This window comes from Zingiber officinale, chromosome 9A, assembly GCF_018446385.1.
Source record: "Zingiber officinale cultivar Zhangliang chromosome 9A, Zo_v1.1, whole genome shotgun sequence".
Classification (NCBI taxonomy): domain Eukaryota; kingdom Viridiplantae; phylum Streptophyta; class Magnoliopsida; order Zingiberales; family Zingiberaceae; genus Zingiber; species Zingiber officinale.
This window is the reverse complement of record NC_056002.1, coordinates 48,086,711-48,092,933: the sequence shown is the minus strand read 5'-3', so window position 1 is coordinate 48,092,933 and position 6,223 is coordinate 48,086,711.

Sequence of the window (6,223 nt, the reverse complement as noted above, 5' to 3'; positions counted from 1 at the left end):
AGAGGTGGAGGCTTCATCATCTTGAATATGAAACAAGGAGTATGCTCCCTCCTTGTTCCCTTCGTTGCATTCCCTTGAAGATGAAGCTTCTTCTTGGACTTCTTCTTCAGAGGTTGAGCATCTCTCAACCTCGGAGTCCTCCTCTTGGTCTTGATCCAATGAGTCGCCCTCTTTGGATTCTCCTTGATTTGGTACAGTGGAGGGGATCTCATGAATTCTTGCCAATTTGCTCCAAAGCTCCTTGGCATCTTCAAACTCTCCAATTTGTTCCAAGATGTTGCTTGGCAATAAATTGATCAAAAGCTTGGTCACATTGTCATTGGCCTCACATCTTTGGATTTGGTCTTTGCTCCACTTGCTCCTTTTGAGTACTTTGCCCTTGGAATTTGTGGGAGCTTCAAAACCTTCCATGAGAGCAAACCATTGCTCTATCTCCACCATAAAAAAATTTTCGATTCTTGATTTCCAAGAATCGAAGCTTGTAGATGAATATGGTGGAGCCACCCTTGTGTCAAATCCAAGTCCATCTTGGAATTGCATCTTGAAGTTGAGCTTGATAAAATCTTGAACTTGAAGAATTTGCTCCAACTTCTTCACCCTCTAGCTTTTCTTATTATGCTTGACCCTTCCGGCGATGATTCCGGTGAAGAGCGGCCTCGCTCTGATACCACTTGTTAGGACCAAAAGTAGCTAGAGGGGGGGGGGGTGAATAGCTCGTCGCGTTCGATCGGTGCTTGGCGTTGCTCGGCGTTGCTTGGCGTTGCTTGTTTCTTCAAGAATATGCAGCGGAAAATACAGAAACAAATACAACCACGCTAACACTAGGATTTTACTTGATATCCACCTCCAAAGGAGGTGACTAATCCAAGGATCCACACCACGCACGCACCCTCCACTATGAAACACTCCTTTTCGATAACTACCGAGGGCGGAGAAGCCCTACAAGACTCTCGGTACAAGAAGAAGGAAAGGGAAACAAAATACAAGCACAAAGCTTACAATGAATGCAGAAAACCCTAACCCTAGCTTCTCTTCTTGCCTTTGATCCGCCTCTTGACTCGGAGAGCTTCCAAGAACCTTCAAGAACTGGCGATCACGAGCTTTGAGAGTGCTGTGGAGGAGCTGGCGAAGATCTGAGATGAAACGGTGAAGAGCTGATCCTGCAGCCAACGCACGCCTGCAGCTCAAATACGACGCAACGGTCGGATCCCGATCGATTCGAATATTCCCAATCGATCGGGGAGGCTTTGGATCGATCCACGGATCGATCCAGAGCGCCGGATCGATCGGCGGATCGATCCACGGATCGATCCGGCCATTTGTCGAAACCGCGTCCCAATCGATCCAGCGATCGATTTGGACATCTGGATCGATCCACGAATCGATCCGAGGCTCTCTTGAAGGAAGGCTCGATCGATCGATCGATCGATCGATCGATCCGGACATGGATTTTGCCCAAAACCAAGTCCCAAGCCTCTCAAACCAACATCCGGTCAACCTTGAACTGTTGATACATCATGCCTAGCATCTGGTCACTCCTTTGACCTGCTAGGACTTCCCACCAAGTGTCTGGTCAATCCCTTTGACCCACTTGGACTTTACTCGTCGTGCCAAGTATCCGGTCACTCTCTTGTCCTACTTGGACTTCCACCAGATGTCTGATCATCCTTGATCCATCTGGATTTTCCCTTGCCTGGCTTCACTCACCAGGACTTTCACCTGGCTTCACTCACCAGGATTTCCTTCTGCCTAGCTTCACTCACTAGGACTTCCTTCTGCCTAGCTTCACTCACTAGGACTTTCACCTGGCTTCACTCACTAGGGCTTTCCTTCTGCCTGGCTTCACTCACCAGGACTTTCACTTCTGCTGCCTAACATACCAGTTAGGACTTCCTAGTCAGGTATCCGGTCACTCTTGACCTACTTGACTCTCCTTCAATCATACTGATCAATCCCTGATCAGAATCTCCCCACATGAACAACTGCACCTGCATTGTCCATGTGTCTACATGTATTGTCAAACATCAAAACTATGACCAAGACCCAAGCTTGGTCAACTCAGTCAACCTTGACCTAAAGGATATTGCACCAACAGACTTTTGGTGCTGGTGGAGTCTTCCTAATCCTCTTTGGACATTTACTTTTATAATGCCCATATTCCCTACACTCAAAGCACATTATATGTAATTTACTTGAAATTAAGTTGCTTGAGTTACCTAGGGTTGAGGATGGATATAAGCTCTCTCCTTCATCCCTTCTGGAGGTAGAGGCTTCTTCGTCTTGCTCCAGTCTTGAAGAAAAACTCTCCTCCTCTTCTTCCTTAGATGTTGAGTAGCCCTCAACTTCTAATTCCATACCTCCATGATGTGAGCTACTTGGCTCACTTGACTCCTCTTCATGACTTGAATTGGAGCTCTCCTCATGGAACTTAGCCAAGTTGTTCCACAATTCCTTGGCATTGTTGTATCCACCTATCTTACACAAGATATCATTAGGTAATGAAAATTCAAAGATTTTCGTTACCTCGTCGTTGATTATGGATTGGTGGATTTGTTCCTTCGTCCACTTCTTCTTCTCGAGAGGTTCTCCTTCTTTATCCACCGGAGGAATAAAACCTACTTGTACACAATTCCAATTTACTAGGTTAGTCATAAGAAAATACTTCATTCTTAACTTCCAATACGCGAAGTCACCGCGATCGTAGAAGGGTGGAATCGTGACGTCTTCTCCAAGTTGATCCATTCTCTAGCTCGTGCTCCCCCGGGTGTTAATCCGACGAAGAGCGACCTCGCTCTGATACCACTTGTTAGGACCTTCAGACGCGGCTAGAGAGGGGGGGGTGTGAATAGCCGACCCCAAATTCTCGTTTCTTCCTACAATTTGAGTTAGCGCAGCGAAAATAAAAAGTAGAAACGAAAATGGAGAAGATCAAACCTCAAACATGACGATATAACGAGGTTCGGAGATGATACTCCTACTCCTCAGCGTGTCCGTAAGGTGGACGAATCCTATCAATCCGTCGGTGGATGAGACCCCGAAAAACCGGCTAATGAAAACTTCTTCTGGGTGGAGAAACCTCGCCACAATTTCTCTTGCAACAGCAAGATCAGAGTACAAGAAATACAGCAAGAAGCCAAGAACAATATGAATGTAAAAACACTAGTTTGCTTGCCTTCTCGTCGACTGTTGATGAAGTAGCAACTTCACGGATGCCAACCACAGCAGCAACTGATCAGTTGGAGACCCAGCCGAGGGAAGCTCACACGAAGCTTCAGTAATGGAGAGCTCAGCAAAGCTCAGATCGCAGGAGCAAGAAGAAGTCAACCTATCTGTAACGACCCGCCTTCTACTAACTAAGCTGTAAGGCCGATCGTCACATTCATTGCTGTGCTAACTAATCCATGACCATCATTAAATCTAAGTGCGGAAGCTGTACCAATTAAAATTTTTGCTAAACTATTATCATTTCTTGGTTCTACATGTGCTAAGGGGTGTAATCTAAGCTATTCATGTCATTATTACCTCCCCTTATGGTCAAGGAACTTAACTAAGGGTTTCTAGCTAATATCAAGCCTCCCAATCGATCCACGGATCGATTGGAATGGTCGAATCGATCCGAAGATTGATTCAGAGGGCTACTGTATCCGGGACGTGAGTTGGATCGACCCAGTGATCGATCCAGCACGCTACTGTGCTCGGGGCAATATTCTGGATCGATCGACCGATCGATCCAGACTGGCCAATCGATCCAGTGATCGATCCCAGAGCCTTCTGTTTGCGACAGAACTTGCTGGATCGATCAGCTGATCGATCCAGAGGCCTACTGTTCGCGAGTCCAATTGCCCAGTCGATCCTTCGATCGATTGGAAACTCTCGAATCGATCAGCTGATCGATTCGAGTTTCTGATTTCGTGCCAAAGGCCTGATTTCAGCACTTGTTTGTGCCAAAGTTACTTATAACTATTCTAAACCAAATACAAAACATTCTAACATCATAAAATAGTGTTCTAACATGATAGAATGCATGATTAACTAGTTCATAACATTTAACTTACTAAAGTCCAAAATAACCAAAACGCTAAAAGTTCTAATGCTTAAACAAGCTTGCTGAAATTCCCTAAGATCTTTATTCCAAGTTCCATCCACACATCTTCATCGCATTGCCCTCCAGCCTCCGCTAGTCCATCTTTCCTTTACCTTTATCTGCAGTATAAGGAAAAAGTATCTGTAAGCTTTCGCTTAGTAAGAAACCATCTATCTCACAAAAACATGCATTCGATGCAATATGCTTTTAAAACATGCTATTTAAAACATGTACTGATTGAAATAAAACATGGCATGCTATCATACGATACATAGAAATCAAAAGCTAGTCATGGCATACTATCATCTAAAGCATGTGTAACATGAACTGAACATAGAGCTATCATACACAATTATAAGAGTGAGCTGAACTGAAGCATGAACTGAACTAAACTAAACTAAGCTAATACTGAATTTAAACTGTATACACAACTAATTCGTGAGAGTTTAAAAACTATACATATAATAGATGAAAATATATAATCATGCTGCTAATGGGCCCGACAACTATACGTGCTATGCGCGCATCCCTAACTAGACCCGGGTTTGCAAGTCCCGAATTTAGTAGGGCTACTAGGTTATCTGAACCTAGGGATGACTGTGGGAGTCCAACCCAATAGATATCTAATCCAGTACAGTGCCACTGAAAAGTAAAATACTGAACATAAGCTAATAAATTCTTGTCTTGCTTTTACTAGGTTGTCTAAACCTAGAACTAGGTTATCTAAACCTAGAGGCGACTGGGGGAGCCCACCCATTGGACATCTAGTCCTGTAAAAGCTGGAGCAAGACTAAATAAGCTATAAAATGCTTCTATTGCATTTATCTAAGTTACTAGGATGCCTAAGTTGCATTTTTCTATGCTAACTATTTAATCGAACACTTGGTATGCGCTAATTCGCATCCTTTGTGTCAATGGTCTACGTATTACTAAACTAAGACATGACATTCACACGAAAACTACTTATACTGCAGGTGAGGGATTTCTTACCTCCTGTTCGAAGTTTCTTACGATTCTAATCGCTAGATTTCCGGTGGAGAAGATCCCTTCAACACTCTTCTTGCGTCTTTGCGTTCCTCTCGCGGAGGGGAGTGTCCTCGTGCCTTTGTTGCTGCCGGAAACTACTCCTATGGCCCTAGGGATGGAACCCTAGGTCTTCCTTGTGGTTGGCGCCGAAGGAAGAAGAAAAGGGAGAGGTGCGGCGTGAGGTTAGGGTTTGAGGAGAAGTCACGATCAAAATCACTCTTCACTAAATTATTTCCCTATTTATATTAAGTGGGTAATTCCGGCCAAACTCTAACTTAAATAAAATTGTTCCCCTTTCCTTTCAGCACGTCCCTGCTGGGTTCACTTGGTTACCATGGTTCACCATAAGTCATAGGACCGAATAGGTCTCGGGTTCAATTCCCGCGTAGGCTATTTTACGGTTCTATTTGTTTTTGCTACTTCCGCTGCTCTAAAAATTCTATAAAAATATCCTAAAATTCCAGAAAAATCATAGAATATTTCTAAAATAATTTTGAGAATTTTCGGGTGTTACAATCCCCCATACCTTATAAAAAGTTCGTCCTCGAACTTAGAATAACTCTGGGTACTTCTGTCTCATACTAGCTTCTGTCTCCCAAGTTGCCTCTTCTGCTGTGTGACTGTGCCAAATAACTTTGACTAATGGTACTTCCTTGTTCCGTAATTTCTTAATTGCTCGGTCTATTATCTGAATAGGCCGACTGTCATAGCTGAGGTCTTCGTGGATTTGTACCGACTGGGGCTCAATCACCTGGGTGGCATCTGGGATATGCTTCTTCAGCATAAAGACATGAAATACATTGTGGACAGCTGACATTTCTTGGGGTAGCTCTAGCTCATATGCTATCTTGCCAACTCTTCTACTGATAAGGTATGGTCCCACATATCTGGGACTTAATTTGCCCTTCTTCCCAAAACGCATTACTCCCTTCATAGGAGCTACTCGAAGGAACACTGAATCCCCAACTGAAAACTCTAAAGGTCTGCGCCGTGTATCAGCATAGCTTTTTTGGCAGCTCTGAGCTGTCTCTATCCTCTGGCGGATCTGCTGTATAGCTGCTGTGGTATCTGCCACTAGATCTGTCTGAAGTTCTAGTTCTTTCTGTTTTTTTT